This window comes from Podarcis filfolensis (assembly GCF_964270895.1).
Source record: "Podarcis filfolensis genome assembly, chromosome: 16".
Lineage (NCBI taxonomy): Eukaryota > Metazoa > Chordata > Lepidosauria > Squamata > Lacertidae > Podarcis > Podarcis filfolensis.
This window is the reverse complement of record NC_139620.1, coordinates 20,145,949-20,169,519: the sequence shown is the minus strand read 5'-3', so window position 1 is coordinate 20,169,519 and position 23,571 is coordinate 20,145,949. Positions and strand designations below refer to the sequence as shown.

The window sequence follows — 23,571 nt, the reverse complement described above, 5'->3', positions numbered from 1 at the left end:
CGTTGTTAAGTATAAAAGTCTTTATTGAAGTTCAGTTTCGCTTCCAGAGCCGCAGCGCGCAGCCCCACGTCTAAAGTGTCAGACCGCTGATGCTCCGTCTGAGTCTCCTCCCCCTTGACACCAATTTAAGATTCTAGCCTTGCTCCACCTTCTCCGCTGCTCCTTCCTCCTCTGGGTCCGCCTGCCCGCCGGGGTTCCGCCCTTTCTAGCCTCTTCTCCCGCTGATTCCCCTGAGCCTTCTCCCTCCCTCCGGCGGGCTTTAGGAGCTGGTTCCCCATCCGGGTCTCCTGCTGTTCCGCGCGCCTGCACATTTGAACTTGGCGCGCGCGCCCAGCCAGCAGCTTTCCTCCTGACCGTTCCACTGCTGCTGTCACTGCTTCCCCCTTCGGGGGGGCTAGCTGCAACTGACCTCCCCTCCATTGGAGGCGTGGTCAGCCCTGACTCCCTCTCTGGAGGAGACACTGCCCCTGACACATGTGACTCTTCCCCCCCACTACGCTCTGGTGGGGAAACTGGTCCCGATCCTCCACTGCTGCTTTGGGGTTCCCCTCTGGCTCCTTGTTTCTGGTGCGTCCCCCCTGGGACCCCCCTTGCCCTGACCATCGGCGCCCCCTTCTGGGAATCTTCTGATTCGCTGGAGAAGCTCATGGAATCTCTCGGGCCACTGTCATACTCCCCTACGCTGCCCTCGGATTCTTCCCCTTCGCTCTCCCAATCCTCTCTCCCCAGTGCTCCTGCTCCTGATTCCCTGACACATACGCTTCAGGTTACAGACTCCACTAACCCAGAAGTAGTACCTCGGGTTAAGAATTTTGCTTCAGGATGAGAATAGAAATCGTGTTCCGGCAGCGTAGCAGTAGCAGGAGGCCCCATTAGCTAAAGTGGTGTTTCAGGTTAAGAACAGTTTCAGGTTAAGAACGGACCTCTGGAACGAATTAAGTACGTAACCAGAGGTACCACTGTATGGGACAGCTGCATATTCCTGCATTGCGGCGGGTTGGACAAGATGATCCTCGGTGACCCTCCCAACTCTACAATTCTATGATTCTATGAAACCTAGGGACCACCTGACCCCGCTCAGTCCATAGCTGTCAAGTGTCCCTTATTTGAAGGGACAGTCCCTTATTCCAGCGCCATGTCCCGCTGCTGTCCCTTATTGATGGATGTCCCTTAAATGTCCCTTAAATGATGTGCCTTATATTTCAAAGGAAGCAGCTCCTCTCCCTCCCTCCCTGCCGGCCAGGGAGGAGGGAGGCTTCAACTGTGTTGCTTGGCTGTGTTGCTCACCCAATAAGAGGTCTAAGAACGACTGGGGGGTGGAGCTTGCATGCCTTGTGTGTGGCTAGTTAATGCAAGCTGAGGGGTTTTTTGAATGCTGGACACCATTTTGTTGCACGTGCTGCTGCAAACTTTGCAGTGCAAAGCCAGGCCGGGGAGCCATCTTAAGTTGAGGCTGCATAGGCCTTGTGGTGCATGTGATTCAGATTCTATTCAGTTGAACCTCTGGTTACAAAGTTGGTTGGACAGTGTTCTCAAAGCTACCAGCATGAATCATAGAATCATAGAATCATAGAATCATAGAGTTGGAAGAGACCACAAGGGCCATCGAGTCCAACCCCCTGCCAAGCAGGAAACACCATCAGAGCACTCCTGACCAGACTGAGGAGGACAGGAAGACTGGAGTGCCTGGAACAGGTGAGGCTGCAGGTCCCTTATTTTGGCTGCTGGTCCCTTATTTTCAAGGCTGCTGGTCCCTTATTTTCAAATCTGTAAGTTGACAGCTATGCGCTCAGTCACTGGGATGATCTGCATGAGTACTGTTGGCTACCACTCAAGTTGGTGATGCTCATTTGACCACATTGAGAAACTGAGTCTTTAATGTCTTCGGCCCATGCCTGTGGAACACCCTGCCACTAAATAATCAGCAAGCGCTTTCTGTTTCAGTCTTTTAATGCCTTCTGAAAGCTTTTCCAGGCCACCAGGTTTCTGCTGGCAGTTAAGGATACATTATGCCAGAATAATTAGTAATGCTATTCAATTTTGTGTGTGTGTGTGTGTATTTGTAAACAGCCGTGGATTTTATTTTAAAAAAGATATAGCCAGCTTGGTGTAGTGGTTAGAGTGATGGACCTGTGTTCTTGTTACAGGTGCTGATAGTTGTTAGGAGGCCCCATTCCCCGCCCAGAGCTACAATTTCCACAGTTCCCTGGAAAGAGGGATTGATTGTTAAGCCAAATTGTATTGCTCTATTCACATTGATTTTATGTAACCTGTTTAAAGATCTTATTATATTGAGTGGAGAACCTCGGGGAGTCGAACATGGCCCTCCATGCCTCTCTACATGCTCTCAGAACTCTCTGTAGGCCACACCCACCACTGGCTTTACTTCACATCCCAAATGTTTTTTGTTTGGCTGGAGTTCCCCTGGAAGAGGGGTTGATTTTTAAGCCACTCTAGGAATTGCAGCTCTGGGAGGGGAATAGTGGTGGTGGTGGGTCTCCTAACAGCTCTCAGCACCCTTAACAAACTACAGCTCCCAGGATTCTTGGGAAGAAGCCCTGACTGTTTAAAGTGGTATCACAGTACAGCCATACCTTGGATCCCAAATACTTTGTGAGTCAAACGTTTTGGCCCCTGAGCGCTGCAAACCCAGAAGTGAGTGTTCCGGTTTGCGAATATGTTCTTTGGAACCCGAACAGCTGACACAACTTCTGTGGCTTCTGATTGGCTGCAGGAGCTTGCTGCAGCCAATCGGAAGCCGCACCTTGGTTTCCAAACATTTTGGAAGTTGAATGGACTTCCGGAACCGATTCCGTTCGATTTCTGAGGTACCACTGTACTGCGAATATATGGTGTGAATGTGGCCTCAGAGAAACTTAAATGAGCATATACAGACCCTTCAAGGGTCCCTATTTTTCAGGGACTCTCCTGGGTTTACAGAAGCCATCCCGGTTTCTGAGTTGGTCACAGAATGTCCCACTTTTCCTTAGGATGTCCCTATTTTCATGGGAGAAATGTTGGAGGGTATGCATCTACTTCCATTCCTTCTTTTACAGTTTAGACCAGTGGCCCACTGCTTCTCTCTCTCTCTCTTTCTCTCTCTCTCTCTCACGGTGGATTATCAGAGCACATTTCTGTGCCCACTTCTTGTTCTCCCCCAAAACTCCCCACTGCACCCTGGGGTCCAACTTACAGATGTCGGAAGAACACTTTTTCTGCTGAGGTCTTTGGCGTAAGGTCATCCGACTTGCTCTACCTGCCTGAGACTGCTGAGCAAGGGGAAACCTGATCCCCCAAGCAGGTCTGGGCACTCCCAAACAGAGGACGGTGTTGTGTGTCACAGAAGGACACGGGGCGTCGTGTTCTTTCAAAGCCTTCTCTGTTTGGAATAACTTTTTGTGGACGTTTTCGGAGTGCCCTTTGCCCCAGTCAATGGCTGGGTTTTTCCAGGCAGCCTTCCAAGAAGTTCATTCCATCGCTGTTCCCCGGCACATCTCTGTCAACCCCCTTCTATTAGGACAGATCAGAAAAAAATTACAGTGAAATTCTAATTCCTGCCCCCGCTCCTCCTCCTCCTCAAGGAAAGGCTCTCTATTGACGAAAGCAGGTCTCTCCCCCCCCCCATTGTGGGAGAGGGGGGGAATATGCTGTAGGCTGCAATCAGGAAGGGCCATAGCTCCGTGGTTAAGCATATACAGTGGCACCTTGGTTCTCAAATGCCTTGGTTCTCAAATTCCGAAAACCCAGAAGTAAGTGTTCTGGTTTTCGAACGTTTTTCAGAAACCAAGCGTCTGATGTGGCTGTGGGCACCTGAACCAATCAGAAGCTGCGCCTTGGTTTTTGAACATTTCGGAAGTCAAACGGACTTTCGGAACGGATTAAGTTTGGTGCTTTTGTTTCTGCTATTTATTTTGCATTTTTGTTTTTGAGGCTTTTTCGGTTAATTTGTTTTTATGACTGTGTGGAACCCAGTTCAGCTACTCATTGATTGATTGATTGTGTGACTGCAAAAATGGATAAAAGTCCCCCATCCAAACAATGACTATCATCAGTGTGGGTAAGATTTTATTATTATTATTATTATTATCATCTTCCATACTGTTATAGTACAGTACATTGATTATTGCTTTCATTTTATGGATCAGTGGTCTTGTTAGATAGTAAAAAAATATGTTAAATTGCTCTTTTAGGGTTGCCTGGAACGGATTAATCCATTTTGCATTACTTTCTATGGGAAAACACACCTTGGTTTTGGAACGCTTTGGTTTTGGAACGGACTTCCGGAATGGATTAAGTTTGAGAACCAAGGTACCACTGTAACACTGTAAAAGGTCTCAGGTTCACACCTCAGCATCTTCAGGCAGGACTGGGAAGGTTTCCTGCCTGACATCATGGAGAGCCACTGCCAGTCAGTGTAGACAATATCAAGCTTGATGGACCAAAGGTCTGACTTCCTATGTTCCTATCCTATGATCACATACCTGGGAGTAAGTCCTATTATTATTATTATTATTATTATTATTATTATTATTATTATTGCTGCCCACATACCATATTGGCTTCTCAGTGGTTGAGTTCAATGGGGCTAAGTAGACACATATAGGAGATTGCCTTGGTGGTTCATTTATTTATTTAATGGCCAGGATTTGGAGAGTCTCACATGTTATGAATGAGCTCCCTGCATATCTATGGCGTATAGGACCAGGCCAAGACATTTTGTTGACTGAAGCAAAGGACGAGATGGCACCCCCCAACACACATTTCATTATTTTATTTTTGTTTATCAAAGTTTACATACTGCTTGATGGTGAATAGATCGTAAACATAACCTCTAAGCTATTAACAAAAAAAATTATATAAAATGAACATTAAAACTGTTAGCAAAAGACAGTTGTTGATGGATTTTTAAAATATATATAAAAATAAATCCAAATTTAATTAAAATCAGTAAGCTAGGAACAAATTTAAGCAGCTGTCAACTTCTATGTGTCTAGGTTGAAAGGTTTTCAACCTTTCAATGTGTATCAGTGTAATGTATTGCTTCAGGAAGTGTGAATTAGGTAGGTTTGCATTACAACCCAAACGGAACCAAATTTGTCCCCCAACTCTATGAGCTAGACACACCTTTTGCATTCCCAACAAAGGAGAATGACCAGGGTGCTCCAGAAAAATGGCTGGGAGGGCAGCCACTCTTGCCTGCCAGTCTCTGCCGCCTGAAGCGATTGCCTCCCTCTGCCTAATGCTAGGACTGGCCCTGATACTTTTGATTTCCCTTCCTACATGTAGCATCATGGGTGAGAGACTAGAAGGACTGTGAAGAAGGCTTCTTTCCCAGCACAGATTCCAGTCATCCAGCTTTTCTGGGGGAAACCAACTTTGTTTTACAGCCCACTCCAAGAGCTTAATGCATGACTTCTGTTGTTGTTGTTGTCTAGTCGTTTAGTCGTGCCCGATTCTTCGTGACCCCATGGACCAGAGCACGCCAGGCACTCCTGTCTTCCACTGCCTCCCACAGTTTGGTCAAGCTCATGCTGGTAGCTTCGAGAACACTGTCCAACCATCTCGTCCTCTGTCGTCCCCTTCTCCTTGTGCCCTCCATCTTTCCCAACATCAGGGTCTTATCCAGGGAGTCTTCTCTTCTCATGAGGTGGCCAAAGTATTGGAGCCTCAGCTTCACGATCTGTCCTTCCAGTGAGCACTCAGGACTGATTTCCTTCAGAATGGATAGGTTTGATCTTCTTGCAGTCCATGGGACTCTCAAGAGGTCTCCTCCAACACCATAATTCAAAAGCATAAATTCTTTGGCGATCAGCCTTCTTTATGGTCCAGCTCTCACTTCCATACATCACTACTGGGAAAGCCATAGCTTTAACTATACGGACGTTTGTTTGCAAGGTGATGTCTCTGCTTTTTAAGATGCTGTCTAGGTTTGGCATGACTTCTTGATTCTCTCAAACCCTTAAACCACCCAACCTTCTCCCAAGTAGATACTGAGATAGCACATGTAGCAGCAATGAACATCATCATCACACTATCGTTGCCAATAGAACACTTCCTACCCATTTCAAGGAGATAATTGCAAGCAATAGGTTGTCATCAGCAAAGAATGCTCATTACACCCTGTAGTGAGGATGGCATGCCATGTTCAGATCAAGGCTCTTTGTGTGCCTTGCCATATGTGCCACAACTTATTAACTGCTGCCAACCGGCTACCACAAGCACTCAGAGGTCCTCAGCCTGCAAACTGGACAGGGGATCTCAGCCGCAACAGATGCATCCTCTCGACCAAGGTTTTTGGGAAGCCTATGGTTCCTAGAGCGCAAAGGGTGGGGAACAAATGATGTGGCCTCAGGGAATCTTCCCAAACCAAGTCCCTCAGGCCTAGGCTATGACCCTCACCAGCCCTCACTGTTCCTTACCTTCCTTCAGTGCTTTTGAAGGGCAGAAAAGTGTCCTTGAACTGTGCTAATAATGTCTCTCACTTGCTTTTATAGAGGGGTGTGTGTGTGTCTGTGTGTCTGTGTGTGTGTGTGTGTGCCTGTGGTGGGGTAGATAATAGAATTGTAGAGTTGGAAGTGACCACAAGGGTCATCTAGTCCCACCTCCTTCAATGCAGGAATCTCAGTTAAGCATCCATGACAGATGGCCGTCCAACCTCTGCTTAGAAACATCCAAGGAAGGAGAGCCCACCATCTTCTGAAGCAGTCTGCTCCACTGTCAAACAGCTCTCTCTGTCAGAAAGCTCTTCCTGATGTTTCATCGGAATCCCCTTTCTTGTAACTTGAAGCCATTGGTTCGAGTCCTACCCTCCAGAGCAGGAGAAAAACAAGCTTGTTCCCTCTTCCATGTGGCAGCCCTTGAAGATATTTGAAGATGGGAGATGTATGGGAGGCAGGTGGATGTAGAAGCAGGGCTTCCCACCCACCACCCACCGGAGCATGCCAGAGTGCAGTTCCGGTACCTCTCTGGTGGGCGCCATTGTGGGCAAGCACTCGCTCCCCACACCTGCTTCTTGCTTTTGTGTACTTCTAGGAAGCCTAAAACAGACATTTCAAGTCAAAATAAAGCTGGCCAGTGCACATCTACACTTTTTTAGATCTATAACTCCACCTAGCTCCTAGTTGCTCCTAGCCATGATTGGTCAAGCTGAGGGGTGGGGGCCAATTCGTATTTCCTTTTCTTCAATCCATCTCCTTTGTGGGCTTTCCAGTCAGGTCTCTACCGTTGCATGTGTGTGTGTTTGTGCAAGGATTCTTCCAAGCTACCCTAGCCATCTGCTTGAATCTAAGAGAATGAGGAAGGCGGTGGGGGACATTTAATTGAGGCGACCCCAAAACCATCTAGGGAGACAGCTTGCTATAGTTTTTAGCACCTCTGTGGGTGGTGGATGTGGCTGTTGTCAAACCGGCATCTGTTCATGGCTGCCCCAAGTTGCCCAGTGACTTACTGTAGCAACAACAACAACAACTTATTTATACCCCACCCATCTGGCTGGGTTTCCCCAGTCATTCTGGGTGGCCCCCAACAGAATATTAAAAACGCAAGAAAACATCAAACATTAAAACTTCCCTAAACAGGCCTGTCTTCAGATGTCTTCTAAAAGTCAGATACGGAGTTGTTTATCTCCTTGACATCTGTTGGGAGGGTGTTCCACAGGGCAGGTGCCACTACCAAGAAGGCCCTCTGCCTGGTTCCCTGTAACCTCGCAGGGAGGGAACCGCCAGAAGGCCCTCGGAGCTGGACCTCAGTGTCCGGGCTTAACGATGGGGGTTTAGACGCTCCTTCAGGAAGCAACAACTTCTGGCACCTATTTTTCTTGGGGGGGGGGGAAGCCTCTGATTTTTACCAAGTAGAGGCAAGAGTCATAGCTGTTGCTCTGCCTATTTGGCTTTTAAAGAGGAATAGATGCATCCACAAAGGGCAAAGTGATTACAGTGGTACCTCGGGTTAAGAACTTAATTCGTTCCGGAGGTCCGTTCTTAACCTGAAACTGTTCTTAACCTGAAGCACCACTTTAGCTAATGGGGCCTCCTGCTGCTGATGCGCCGCCACTGCACAATTTCTGTTCTCATCCTGAAGCAAAGTTCTTAACCCGAGGTAATATTTCTGGGTTAGTGGAGTCTGTAACCCAAAGCGTATGTAACCTGAAGCGTCTGTAACCCGAGGTACCACTGTAATGGCTACTAGCCATGATTACTATGTTCTATCTCTGCTGCTGGATGCATTATGCATCTGAATACCATAAGGAGAGCCTGCTGGATCAGGCCAGCATCCTGTTCTCCCAGTTGCCAGCCAGATCCTTGTGGGAAACCAGTTCCTGACAAGCATTTGCAGTCCGGTCTTCCTTGCCATTCCTCTTCCCTTGTTGATTGCCCTTCTGAACTCTTGCTTCCATTTGTAAACTTCTTTTCCTCCCTGGATGTCTCTGAAGCCTTGTGCTGTTTGCTTAGGTAGGAAGGAGCCACTGCAGCAGCAGCTGTATATGGAGAGCAAAAGTACATGACGTTCATTCTCAAACCCTGAACCCTGGGAGTCATCTGCATTGGCCGGGGATCAAAGACCGTTTTCCCCATTTGTATCCATGGCCTTGCCCCACCTTACGGCCGCAGGGCACCCAAGCATGTTTTCCCATCATTTCATTGTGTGCCAAAAGATAAACAAAAGCCACCCACGCTGTCCAAGGGAAGAATGCCTTTCTTGAAAACGGCAGACCGTCCTCCGCAGATAAGTGACATTCCCGCTGTACGCTACTATAAACCTCGATGGAGCCAGCTTTCCTGAGCTTGCATGACATCACTGGTGCCAAGTGGAGATGGATGGCTTTATTTTTGTTCAGGACAAACATGCAGATGTTGCCGTTAATGGGGGAAAAGTCTGTAGGTGGGTGTATAAGAGAACAGAGGAGGGAGGGTGAGGGCACCTACGGAGGGTGGGGGTGGATGTGAACGACAGGTTTGTAACAAACAGGAATGGGAGGGCACGCATTCACTTTTGGATTTTAATGTGAATGTAACACACCTTTCTTGAACCAATAAGCAAAACTGATAGATTAGCTGCCCTTTCGAAATTAGGACTTCTGCGGATTTTGTGATACTGTTCTCCAGTCGAAAGGTTTGTACAAAATGCAGATTTTAGTGAATGCAACAAAGAAAACTACAGTGGTACCTCGGGTTACATACGCTTCAGGTTACATATGCTTCAGGTTACAGACTCTGCTAACCCAGAAATATTACCTCGGGTTAAGAACTTTGCTTCAGGATGAGGACAGAAATTGTGCTCCGGCGGCGCAGCGGCAGCAGGAGGCCCCATTAGCTAAAGTGGTGCTTCAGGTTAAGAACAGTTTCATGTTAAGAACGGACCTCTGGAACGAATTAGGTACTTAACCCGAGGTACCACTGTACATGGCATTAGCGGAGACCACTTCCAAAAAAGAAAAAGGAAAGTATTTCGGGAAACACTGCATAATTATTATTTTTTACACTAATTAAGAGAACTATATTCCTTCCAACACGACCCAGCGGAAAACAGGGATGCACATCTTCCGGGGCTGCACTTCTGCATGAGTCACATGACCCATGAAAGAGCACAGTGCCTCAAAATGTGTTTTGGGGCACTGTGTGCAGTAGATGTGCATTTAACTACAAAAAATGTATGCCACTGAGAACGGACACTTCTAACTTCTTTCCATTTTTACTGAGAAGTGAGTTTCATGTTTTCAGTGGGCCTAGTAAGCTGGGGTGCCAACTGGAATAAAATATTGGGGGGCCCAGATAAGTGCATCAACTTGAGGGGGCAACCCCCTCAAATATTTTAGGGGGTGAAATAGCCTTAGGAGTTGGCTCCTAGGCTAGTGATTCAGAAAAATAGACCATCTCAGTAATTTGCTGTCCTGTGTTCCTATAGATCATTTATTCTTGACCGCCTCTTCTACATTTCATCAAGTTATGGGAAAGGGGTCAGGGGAAGCACACAATGCTTGAAGTTACCTTGAACCAAATTAGGCCACTGGTCCATCTGTCATCTGCGCAGATTGGCATTGACCCTCCAGGTGATCCAAGCTTTTCTAGGCATATCTGCTGATGTCAGGGATCGGAGTTGGGACCTTCTCATGCAAAGTGGGTGTTCTGCTGCTGAGCTGTGAACCCAACCCCACCCCAGATCAAGTGTATTCAAACCTGCAAAATTTGTCTGGTCGATCTATCTGGAATATTGGGTTTTCTCCGCATGGAATTTGTGTCCTAAGTGGATAAGAAGAGCCCTGCTGGATCAAGTTCAAGCAGCATTGTTGTCCAACCTTCTGTTCTCATAGTGGCCAACATGATGCCTCTGTGAACCTGAACATAGTAGCATCTCTCTCCCTGCTAGCAATTCCCAGCAACAGGAACCCAAGGACATGCTGTCTCCATCAGTGGAGGTAGAGCTTTGCCATTGCAGCTAATGACATCCATAAGAGGGGTAGTCCTCTTACAAGAGAATGAGCCTCCATCCCAAGTTCACAGAGACCTCATGTAGCACCTGCCGGAAAGCCTTCTAATGGCAAATTCCCTTTGCCATGCCAGCAACTTTCGCTCTTGGTTCTCTTTGCTCTAGTTGGCCCACAGCCAGCTCTTATGGCGTGTGCTTGCACCGGCGATAGAGCTGATGTTGGGAGTGGGGTGGGGGGAGGACTAGATGCCTGACAACCAGGAAATGGAGCAAGCCCCCCAGCTCATTACAAGTAAGCCCTTCAATCCCATCAGACGGTAACCGCTTTCCGTCATTCGTAGGGCTGTGGATGGGAGTTGAAATGGCGACGTCGAGATGAAAGGCTCCAGATCTGGTTACTAATCCCTTGAGCGGCTCAGTCCCCCAAATTTTGGGGAAGTCTTAGGTTACACCATGAAATGTTTAGAAAATGAAATCCACATTTGTTGCTGAGCGCTCGGGGGCAACGGGAGCTGTTCCCTGGTTCTATTCCTGCTCAAGAGTGTTCGCAGAGGACGGACCCCCTGGCTGATCTTCCAGCCATCAGGGGTCCATCATCCCTTCTCCAGCTGCATCCCTTACACCGCAGCCCCATGACATATGTTACCGCCACTACCCTAGATACATCCACCTCCACACATAGAGGATATTCCATCCCAGGATCACAAGACTGAACCACATGGGTTCCAAATGAAGTTATTGACAATAATGTTGTGGGTTTGTTTATTTATTAAAAAATACCTAAATACTTAGTTTGAGGGGGAAGCAGGATTGTCCTCAGGAATGAGTGCATGTGGAGGGGACAGTGAACTCTTACCTCCCCAGCCAATTTAGTAGTACAGTGATACCTCGGGTTACATACGCTTCAGGTTACATACGCTACAGGTTACAGACTCTGCTAACCCAGAAATAGTACCTCAGGTTAAGAACTTTGCTTCAGGATGAGAACAGAAATCATGCTCCGGCGGCGCGGCGGCAGCAGGAGGCCCCATTAGCTAAAATGGTGCTTCAGGTTAAGAACAGTTTCAGGTTAAGAACGGACCTCTGGAACGAATTAAGCACGTAACCAGAGGTACCACTGTATTATTCAATGTTATAAAATAATAATAAAAACACTTGAAGATAATAATTAACTGCTTTGATCTGCGGAACTGTCACTGCCACAGGTGCAACACAATGGTCATGCCACATTTGTAAGGCATCAATCTTTTAAGTGCGGCAGCACCTGTACTTCAGAACTCCCTGCCTGTTGATATGAAGGCATTGCACCCCTCACTCGAATATTTTCGGCGCCTGCTAAAACCATTTCTGTTTAGGCAAAACCTATCCAGACGTGTATAACCTTGACATGTGTTCTAATTTGGTTTTTAGCTCATCACAGATTTCAATTAATTTTTGAATGGTTTAAATAGCTGCTTTTAACTGGGTTTTTTATTTTTATTTTTTGATAACTTCATTGTTTCATCCTTTTTGTAAACTGCCTTGTGTTGTTGTTGTTGTTGCTGCTGCTGTCTAACTATCAAGCAGTATGTTTATATTACATAAATAAATTTATCGCCCATCCTTCATCAGCATATCCCAGAGCAGGTTTGAACAATTTGAAATTCAGTTCAAACAAAATCACAGTCGCAAGAATAGGGTGGGGTCCTGAATACACACAAACAAACACACACATCTCAGATATCAAGAGCTAGGGTAAAGAAAGGTTACATTTGCCTCTTCCACAAGTCTCTCAGGTAATTTGGGATAAGTAACATCTAACTGGCTGATTTTTTTACGTGATGTAATATACAGCCTTTTTACTCTTGGTATCCCTTGTGCCTCTGATGGCTTCAATCATAGGGTTATGCTTCTGTATATCTTGCAATTCAGGTGTGCCACACTTTTTACTCTCTCATTTCTTATGGCAGAAGTGGGGGGGGGGGATGCGGTGGCACTGTGGCCTAAACCACTGAGCCTCTTGGGCTTGCCGATCAGAAGGTTGGTAGTTTGAATCCCTGCAATGGGGTGAGCTCCTGTTGCTCTGTCCCAGCTCCTGCCAACCTAGCAGTTTGAAAGCATGCCAGTGCAAGTAGATAAATAGGTACTACTGTGCCAGGAAGGTAAATAGCGCTTCTGTGCGCTCTGGCTTCTGTCACGGTGCTCCATTGCGCCAGAAGTGGTTTAGTCATGCTGGCCACATGACCCAGAAAAGCTGTCTGTGGACAAATGCTTGCTCCCTTGGCCTGAAAGAGAGATGAGCGCCACAACCCCAGTCACCTTTGTGCTTTTAAAATTATGTCTAATATATGATTTCAGTGTTCCTATAGCTAATGGCAACACACCACCCTCTTCAGGGATGATCAAGAACAAGTGGATTCAGTTTATAGAAATGGGAGGAGATTGCACCATTCTCCTTAAGTCCCATCAGCGAATAACCTTATGACACACACAGTCAAAGGTATAGCATGCCAAGCTGGTATATCAGTAAAAAAGCCACAGTTCCATAATGCAACAGGCACTGCAGTGTGAAAGGCGCATTAGAAAACAGGACAGAAGCTCTAGCATTATAATACAGAAAATCGACACAGTATGCCCCACATCTGAATGCACCCATCAAAAGACAGAAGAACTGGAAGGGATCTAATGCAAGTATCTTCTCCATGGGGGATCTCAATACAGGGTACAACTTCAGCATCTCTGAGTAAGTCTAACATTGGGTACAATCCCAAATTCCAAATATTGTTTAATTTGTCCATGGCAGGCCTACATTTGTACATCACTTGTTCCTGTGTAGCGAGTTTGTACATATCACTTTCACTTTTATCAATATTAGGTTAAGGTTTAAAAAAGGTAAAGTAAAGGATCCCTGACAGTTAAGTCCATTCGCAGACGACTCTGGGGTTGCGGCGCTCATCTCGCTTTATAGGCTGAGGAAGCCAGCGTTTGTTCGCAGACAGTTTTTCTGGGTCATGTGGCTAGCATGACTAAGCCGCTTCTGGCGCAACGGAACACCGAAACCAGAGCGGTGCACGGAAATGCCATTTACCTTCCCACCGGAGCGGTACCTATTTATCTACTTGCACTTTTTGGGCGTGTTTTCAAGCTGCTAGGTTGACAGGAGCTGGGACCAAACAACAGGAGCTCACCCCATTGTGGGGATTCGAACCACCGACCTTCTGATCAGCAAGCCTAAGAGGCTCAGTGGTTTAGATCACAGCGCCACCAGAGTCCTGAGGTTAAGGTTTGGTTAACTACAATAACAATTCCCACCCCCCTTTTTTGATAATGTACACAATATCTTTTCTTCTGTTTTGTTTTCTGCATGGGTACTATTTCTTCTTTTTTGTGTCTTATCTTACACTGTGCACTTGTAATTTTGTACTTTTTATTTTTCAATAAAGAAATTTTTTTTGATGGATACAATCTTGTGTGTGTGCATTTTTTAAAGTGGATTTGCTGTACTAGAACAACAGAATGCTTCGATCCAATTCAGTTGTGCAAACCAAAACTTCTAGGATCACTGCCGCAGAAGGGTGGCAGTCTGGAGAAACATCAGAGCCCCCCGCCAGCACTCTACAGTGGTACAGTCCATGAATAGCTGTACCACCATGTTCTGCTGGAGTTCACAGAGGTCAAGGATATCAACAGGTACCTTCATAGCAGAGCGCCAGGTTGTCCCCCAAATTGAGGGGGCCTGGCACACATTGTACCTGCATTGTCACATCATCTGCAGGAGGATGAACACTCTGGAGGAGCCTGAAGCTGTGACACGCAGCACATGACATCATGTGTGCAGGACACATGTCATGCTTGTGACATCACACCTGTATGCTGTATTCAAGGCCCCAACAGTGAGGGGGCCCCATCCACTTCCAACAAATATTGAAGATGCCTCAACCCCCCTGGAGTTGGTGTGCCTGCTCAATAGTCAGAGGTAGTTTGCCTCTGGGTACCAGTTTGCTGGGAATCAAAGGTAAGTGGAGTGCTATTGAACTCAGGTCTTGCTGGCAGGCTTCCCAGAGGCATCAGTCAGACCAATGTGAAAACAGGATGCTAGGCTAGATGGGCCAATGGCCTGGTTCAACAGGGTTCTTCTTATGTTCTTAATGGGGTCACACAAATTCTTGGAGGATAGGGATCCTAGCTACAACGACTAGGTTCTATGTCTCCTGTCAGACGCAGCATGGCCCTGAAAACCAGTTCCAGGGAATCGCAAGGGGGGGGGGGGAGAGTGCAGACACTTGGGTACTGCTTGTAGGCTTCTGATAATTCCATTTCTAGGCACCACAATTTAAGAAGGATGTTGACAGGCTGGAACGTGTGCAGAGAAGGGCAACCAAGATGATCAAGGGTCTGGAAGACAAGCCTTATGAGGAACGGTTGAGGGAGCTGAGTATGTTTAGCCTGGAAAAGAGAAGACCGAGAGGAGATATGATAGCCATATTCAAATATTTCAAGGGCTGTCGTATGTCATATTGTTCCCATAAGAAGGTTGGGAGCAAGCTTGATTTCTCCTGCTCTGGAGGGTAGGACTTGAACTGATTGCTTCAAGCTGCAAGAAAGGAGATTCCGACTGACAGGAAGAGCTGTTCAGCAGTGGAATGGAGGTTTGTGAGCTTAGAAGCTTGTGGACTCTCCTTCCTTGGAGGTTTCTAAGCAGAGGTTGGATGGCCATCTGTCATGGATGCTTTAGCTGAGATTCCTGCATTGTGGGGGGTTGGACCAGTTGTCCCTTGGGAGTCCCTTCTAGCTCTGCAATTCTATTATTCTATCTAGTAAGCCACTATGAGAACAGGACACTGGAGTAGATGAGCCATTGGCGTGATCCAGCAGACTTATCTTATGCTCAGAAGGTGATGAACTCTCCTTCATTGAGAGCCAGTGTGGTGTAGTGGTTAAGAGCGGTAGACTCGTAATCTGGTGAACCGGGTTCGCTTCCCCGCTCCTCCACATGCAGCTGCTGGGTGACCTTGGGCTAGTCACACTTCTCTGAAGTCTCTCAGCCTCACTCACCTCACAGAGTGTTTGTTGTGGGGGAGGAAGGGAAAGGAGAATGTTAGCCACTTTGAGACTCCTTCGGGTAGTGATAAAGTGGGATATCAAATCTAAACTCTTCTTCATTGAAGGCTTCTCAACAGAGGTTGGACGACCATCTGTCAGGGATGTCTTAGTTGTGATTCCTGCATGGCAGTGGGCTGGACTAGATGCCTCTTGGGGTCCCTTGCGACTCTGCAATTCTGTGCTTCTCTTCTTCTCCTGTGTAGATTTGGTAGGTTTGTGGAGTGGCTGTCTGGAGCTGAAACCGATGAAGAGGCAGAAGAATCTGGCAGAGAAATTTGGAACGGGAAGGCAAAGCAAACGACAGGAAAGGGGGGACACATGAGCATGCACACACTGCAATGGGGCAGCTCCAAAGAGAAAGGGAAGCTTTAGAACTCACAAGAGGAATGCCAGTACAAATGAAAACCATTCCAGAGCACTGGGGGATTATGAACTGGCATTCCCGCTAATATAGCACACAAGAGTTATTAAGTGCGCATATGAGACTCCTGTTTTGCTTCACGTACATGATTATTTTAAACAGGGAAGTTTGGAAAGAATTATAGACTGAGTTTGGGGCCAGGCCAAGAGGCAAGCTGGCAAGAGGAGAAAAGGAGTGTGCCGCTGGGGGGAGGGAGGGTGGCAGCTGGCCCTAGTGGACTTGCCTGTAAGCTTCTGAAGGATGAGGACATGGACATAGCTCAGTGGTATCTGCTTCGTGTGCAGAAGGTCCCAGGTTCAAAATCCCCAGGAACTTCGGTAAGGCTGGGAGAGACTCCTCTCTGAAACCCTGGAGAGCAGCTGCCTGCCGGTGCTGACAATACTGAGCTTCATGGGCTCTGACTTGGTACAGAGGCAGCTTCCTGTGAACCCTAAGGACAGAGACACTGCCAGCTGGAATAGACAATACTCAGCCAGATGGACCCAAGTTCTGGCTCATTTTAAGTAAAGGTAAAGGGACCCCTGACCATTAGGTCCAGTCGTGACCGACTCTGGGGTTGTGGCGCTCATCTCGCTTTATTGGCCGAGGGAGCTGGCGTACAGCTTCCGGGTCATGTGGCCAGCATGACTAAGCCGCTTCTGGCGAACCAGAGCAGCGCACGGAAACCTTCCCGCTGGAGCGGTACCTATTTATCTACTTGCACTTTGAGGTGCTTTCGAACTGCTAGGTTGGCAAGAGCTGGGACCGAGCAACGGGAGCTCACCCCGTCGCGGGGATTCGAACCATCGACCTTCTGATCGGCAAGCCTAGGCTCTGTGGTTTAACCCACAGCGCCACCCACGTCCCTTCTGGCTCATTTTAAGGCAGCCTTAAAAAAGAGAGAGAGAAGTGGTTATAATTCAGTTATAATTGTTGAATAATTTGCACACACAAACATTCCTGGGCAGTATTATCACAGAGGGAGGAAAATGTATCTGTGTGCAAGTTCTCCATACATGCATAATTTTATATACAGTGGTACCTCGGGTTAAGTATTAATTCGTTCCGGAGGTCCGTTCTTAACCTGAAACTGTTCTTAACCTGAGGTACCACTTTAGTTAATGGGGCCTCCTGCTGCCGCCACGCCGCCGCCGCACGATTTCTGTTCTCATCCTGAAGCAAAGTTCTTAACCTGAAGCACTATTTCTGGGTTAGCAGAGTCTGTAACCTGAAGCGTACGTAACCCGAGGTACCACTGTACTTGCATTTCCCCATTAGTTATTTTCCTGCCAATCAAACTAAAAGCCTCTGACATTGTAATATTTTCTTATAAGGGAGTTGCTCCACCTCCCTCGTCATTTGGGTTGCCATTTTCTACCCCTTTCCCATGTCTATTATCATCAAAATAATATATATTGTAGTATAACATAAATTATTGTTGCTGCTGCTATTGTTAGAGTGTGGTGCTGATGATGCCAAGGTTGCAGGTTTGATCCCCGTATGGGACAGCTGCATATTCCTGCACTGCAGGGGGTTGGACTAGATCAGGGTTTCCCCAGTTTGGGTCGCCGGCTGTTTTTGGACTACAATTCCCATCATCACTGACCACTGGTCTTGCTAGCTAGGGACGATGGGAGTTGTAGTCCAAAAACAGCTGGAGACCCAAGGTTGGGAAACACTGGACTAGATGATTCTCAGGGTCCTTTCCAACACTACAATATGATTCTATGATTCTTATTAAATTTGCTCATTGTTTCCCACATAGGTATGTCCTGATTAATAATAATAATAATAATAATAATAATAATAATAATAATAATAATACCGTGCTCATCTGTCTGGGTTGTCCCAGCCACTCTGTGCAGCTTCCAAAATGTATAAAAACATAAAGAAACAGTAAGCATTAACAAAACCTTCCCTATACAGGGCTGTCTTCAGATGTCTTCTAAAGGCTGTCTAGTTACTTATCTCCTTGGTTCAGAGGGTTGCATAACTCCATACCCTCCAACATTCCTCTGGTGAAAATAGGAACATTCTAAGAAAAAGCCAGACATTCCAGGATCAAATGAGAAACTGGGACAGTTTCTGTAAATCCAGGACTGTCCCTGGAAAATATGGACACTTGGAGGGTGTGTTATTTGCTGTTGCTTTCAGCATTGTTTTTAGCTGTTTTTGTTGCATTTTGTACATCACCTGGAGACATGTGTATAAGGTGATAAATAAACAAATAGGACATGTCATTGAACTCTGATCATGCCTCTTCCTTGCCCGAATGGAGGATAGAGAAAGGCGTGCATGTATGTTTAGAAACCACCCTACTGTACAAAGGTAAAACTTACACCACCACTCTGCCTGCTTTGGGTTTTGGCCCTGCCAGCCACTGCCATGTGGCTCCTGGGAGGTTGCCCCAAAGGGTTGAAAAGGGGCTGGAGAAGGGTTTCCTCACTCAGGTCTCCATCACAGAGAAATCTCCTAGATGCTTTTGCATGACAGGGCCAGATTCCTGCCAGCAGGCTTCCTGTGTCTTCACCTTTGGTGAGGCAACACAAGTGTTGAGTTAGCTTTGCGATAAGGGGGTTGCATGTCCTGTGTGTCCTTTCATTTATCAGAAGAGATAAGCTGTGATTGACGAGGCTCCAGAGATTGAGAAACCCACAAACGACAATTCCTTTGGCCTGGCGATTGCTGGGGCTTTGATGATACCAAGGGTGATTTGGACAGGGAAGGGAAAATGTTAAGATAATCCAAAACACACACACACACACACACACACACACACACACACACACCCTAAGATCCATCACACATGAATGCTGTCTGGCTATAGCTGAGTAGTTGCAGAGTCAAATTGACATGCACATCAACAGCTGAAGCTAAACAGTGAAGCTTTCCATCTACATTGCAAAGTGGCTAAAGACCATTTGAAGAACGTAACTGTGAAAAGCTCCAGAAAAACACACAACTTGTTTGGGGTAGACAGGAGATAGCAAATACCACTATTGGGGGAGCAACAGTGGTGCTGTAAAGTGATACTAGAATTTGGATGTCAAGGCGTATTGCCTCCCACTTTAGATGGTATAATAGTTATAACTGTGGCCTTCCAGGTGTGGTTGCACTCCAGCTTCCATCAGCCCCAGCCAGCAAGGACAATGGTCAGGGAAGATGGGAGTTGTAGTCCAGAAACATCTAATGCAGAGTTTACCATACTTGGGTCTCCAGCTGTTTTTGGACTACACTTCCCATCATCCCTGACCACCGGTCCTGCTAGCTAGGGATGATGGGAGTTGTAGTCCGGAATCAGCTGGAGACCCATGTTTGGGAAACCCTGATCTAGTGAGCCACAGGTTTCTTTCCATCCCTGTAGCTGAAGAGGTCTCATTTAGTTAGAGGCAGAACATACTGTATCAGACGTGGCCACCCTGGTTCCCCATCCAATTTATGGTAAGTCAAAGCTGATGTAGAGGAGAAGCAGTGGGGCTTCTGTTCATTCTGCTAACTAGGACCTTGGACTTCTGCCCTCAAGTCCTGCCTTGGCAGCACCACTGTGAAGAAAGGGCTTGATTCCTGAGACCAACAGATCGATACGTAAGTATTTCTGGTCCATATCACTTCCATGGGTGTTCACATTTGGAATGGAGAAACCTGCCAGTTTCAGTTTTCTCCAATCTTAAGTTCAGTTCTCCACATTGTCACATGTGACCTTTTTAAAAAGCCCTAATTAAAACCAGCATTTTAGTTGGAATTTATCTTAATATACACATATTTCTCTCCCTTCACCTGTAATATATGCTTCATTTAGCATATGCATTTTCATTATGCATTGCTTGACTGGAGAACTTTAGAGAAGTGCTGGAGAATTGCACTGAAAATAGTGACAGAAATGCAAATTTCAAAAGATTTCTGTGCTCCGTATTGTTTTGGAAACGGTCAATGTGGTAGGTTCACCTTTAAATGTGGACTGAATTGGATTTCCCCCACATCGCTAGTTCACTCATGAATCCATGATGAGGAGAGGGCATTCCAAAGGGTGGGTGCCACCACGCTAAAGGCCCCGTTCCAACATTGTGGGAAACTGCAGAACACAGTGACGATTGGTTGAGTCTCCAAGGGGAAGAGGCAATCTTTTCGGCATCTTTCCATTTGCCGTCGTTGCTTTGCCATCATGGTGGCTGCTTACGAAATCACCAGTTATTCCAGTGTTTTGCAATGCGCAGGGTCTGTTGACGGAGGAGGAGAGTCCCAGAGCCGTGAGGCTGAGATGGATCTCTCTGCTAAAGAATCAGGTGGGCTGGGCCGCACCATAAATCAAATGCGAAGGCTGGCTTTTGGAAGACTCAGACCGGTTCCCAAGAATCCAAGGTGAGGACGCTGCCAACGGGGCTGGAAGAATGGCGCCACTGAGCTGGCAAGAGCCACCAGCAACCTGTCTGCCAAGGAGTTGGCTGTTCATCATTCTTACAGGTCAGGAGGTACTGACTTGGCTACAGGGGTGCAAAGAGGGCAGGTGAGAACTGTGGGAGAATACTCAGGCATATTGTAAGCCCTTCCTTGATTTCTAAAGTTTTTTGCTTAAAATACAGTGGTACCTTGGGTTAAGAACTTATTTCGTTCTGGAGGTCTGTTCTTAACCTAAAACTGTTCTTAACCTGAGGTACCACTTTAGCTAATGGGGCCTCCCGCTGCCACTGTGCCACCGCCACACGATTTCTGTTCTCATCCTGAAGCAAAGTTCTTAACCTGAGGTACTATTTCTGGGTTAGCGGAGTCTGCAACCTAAAGCGTCTGTAACCTGAAGCGTCTGTAACCCAAGGTAAAAAGGTAAAGGGACCCCTGACCATTAGGTCCAGTCGTGACCGACTCTGGGGTTGCGTGCTCATCTCGCTCTATAGGCCGAGGGAGCCGGCGTTTGTCCGCAGACAGCTTTCGGGTCATGTGGCCAGCATGACTAAGCTGCTTCTGGCAAACCAGAGCAGCGCACGGAAATGGCATTTACCTTCCCGCCGGAGCGGTACCTATTTATCTACTTGCACTTTGACATGCTTTCGAACTGCTAGGTTGGCAGGAGCAGGGACCGAACAACGGGAGCTCACCCTGTTGCTGGGATTCGAACCGCCGACCTTCTGTTCGACAAGTCCTAGGCTCTGTGGTTTAACCCACAGTGCCACCCGCGTCCCTGTAACCCGAGGTACCACTGTAAAATAAAAGGACTCTAACCTGTGGTTTACAATGAGTTGAGGAAAAGCATTTATCCAGTTGAGGCCCATTGGGAAGCACTATGATACCACTTCAACAGCCGTGGCTGTTGAATCCTGGGAGCTGTGGTTTATAAGGGCAGTGAGAGATGTTGGGAGACCCTCCTCCCTCTCACAGAGCTACAATTTCCAGAGTAGTTTAACAGTCAGTCCCTCTTCACAGGGAACTCTGAAATGGTATCTCTGCAAAGGGAGTCTCCTCACAACTCCCAGCACCTTTAACAAAGTACATCTCCCAGAATCCTTTGGGGGAAGCCTTGACTGTTTAAATGTATGGTGTGACTGTGACCCTAGTGCAGCTTAGAGTGGCTTGGGGAAGGTAAGGGATGGGCAAATAGGTCAATATAAGTTTCTCATTTTAAGAGTCTTGAGCTCAGGGTGGGTCTACACATGGGGGGGGGGGCAACACTAATTAAATCATTATAACAAAAGAAAGAAAAACACTTTGTAAAATCGCATAGAAAAATTTTCTGCTCTACAGCACCATCTGGTGTTGCATGTTTATAATGCATTCAGAATGCTGTTTTTTTACTGATGTAGCTGAGTCCTTAGTTCTTTGTATTTCAGATTGTGATTTTTTTAAAAAAAATCCTCATGGAAATTCACTGTCATTTTAGTGCACCTGTCTTCTAATACAAACATTGCTTTACAAGGCAATATCTCCTTACATGCTTTTTTTTTTTTTTTTGCAAAGCAATTTCATTTTGTATGTTATTTTCATGCACGATTTGCCCTAGTCTATGCATTTTTTATTTTTTTTTTACACATTACTCCACTGCGGAATCACACCTCAAGATTCAGAGAAGTCCAAATTTCAAAGCTCCTGCACTGTTTCAAAAACAGTGAATTAGGTGGGTTCCCCTTTAAATGCAAACCCTGTCAAAAAAAATTCCGGGAAAGGGTCATGGCTAGTGTAGGGGGGGTTTGCATTAAATCGGGACTCACTGGTCAATGTTTGCAGGGAGAATTAGTAAAAAGGAAACATACTCTTGTGTTGTTCAGTGTTGTTCTGGTTTGGTGGTTTTTTCTTTTCAGCGGTTGAGAATTTTGCAATAGGAGGCTAAATCTCTTGCTTGGTCGGAGGAAAAGTTTATCATTTTGCAATAATTAATAAAAACACAGTAGGGAAAAAGATATGAAGGTGGAGGAAGAAATGTGATTTTCTGCTAGGCACTATTTTGTTTTAAATTTATTATTAAATTTCTGCGGTGCCCTTCATCTGAGGATCACACGGCGGTTCACAATATAAAAACACGAAAATACATAACATGGTAACAAACAAAAACAGCAAGCCCCCCCCCCCAGTTCTGTTCTGTTCTGGACATCATTATTCTCTCTAATTAACTCAGGGGTGATTTTGAATCTGCACCTACAAATTACTGATTACGGTTGACCACCCATGCTCTTTCTTACCTTGGATGACCTCGGTGATCTCCTGCCATTTTCATAAACAGAAAAGAAAGACTACAGAAAGAATCCCGTAAGGAAATCAGAGGAGGGTTCCTTGAACCACAAGGCCAGGACAAATCATTATTTACAGGAAAATGACTGTGTATCTGGGAGGGCACAGAAAATGAGAGAGGTGTCCTTACATCTAAATATATGGGGAAAGGGAGGTTCTTGTATTTTATTTTTTGAACGAGCACATGAGAAAAGCTTATGAAATTCAGAAAATTGCAGCTTGCAGCACCAACAAATCACGACCTTGTTATTTCATCCCAATTTACACTTGAAAGCAATTCCAGGAAGCCTTAAAGAGCAGGCAAGTACCAGGAATATGTAATATCTAACACGGGAATAGACAACATGGTGCCCTCCAGATGTTGTGGGACTCTGGCTCCCATCAGCCCTGGCGAATCTGGTCAAAGATGATGAGATCTGTAGTCCAGCAACATCATTGGGGGGGGGGAGATGTTGGCGGGGACGCGGGTGGCACTGTGGGTAAAACCTTCGCGCCTAGGACTTGCCAATCGTCAGATCGGCAGTTCGAATCCCCGCGGCGGGGTGCGCTCCCGTTGCTCGGTCCCAGCGCCTGCCAACCTAGCAGTTCGAAAGCACCCCCGGGTGCAAGTAGATAAATAGGGACCGCTTACTAGCGGGAAGGTAAACGGCGTTTCCGTGTGCTGCGCTGGCTTGCCAGATGCAGCTTCTCACGCTGGCCACGTGACCCGGAAGTGTCTTCGGACAGCGCTGGCCACCGGCCTCTTAAGCGAGATGGGCGCGCAACCCCAGAGTCGGACACAACTGGCCCGTCCGGTCAGGGGTACCTTTACCTTTTTAACAATGTTGGCTGTCCCCGATCTAATGCATATCAAACACTGTATTTTTATTTATTTGATTGCACCTTTTTATCCAAGCATCTTGAGGTGGTGCACAGGCAACTCCCCATTTACATGTGTCCAAGTGATGTGC

At 46.7% G+C, this 23,571-nt stretch overlaps 1 long non-coding RNA gene across 1 annotated transcript in view; it reads left to right on the top strand.

Annotated features, from left to right (window-relative positions):
- The window catches only part of LOC310751490, a 153,282-nt gene that overhangs the window by 69,989 nt on the left and 59,722 nt on the right, over nt 1-23,571 (top strand). The window contains exon 2 of the long non-coding RNA XR_014542556.1: nt 767-893. This is a non-coding gene — a long non-coding RNA (uncharacterized lncRNA). The remainder of the gene's footprint in view (nt 1-766; nt 894-23,571) is intronic.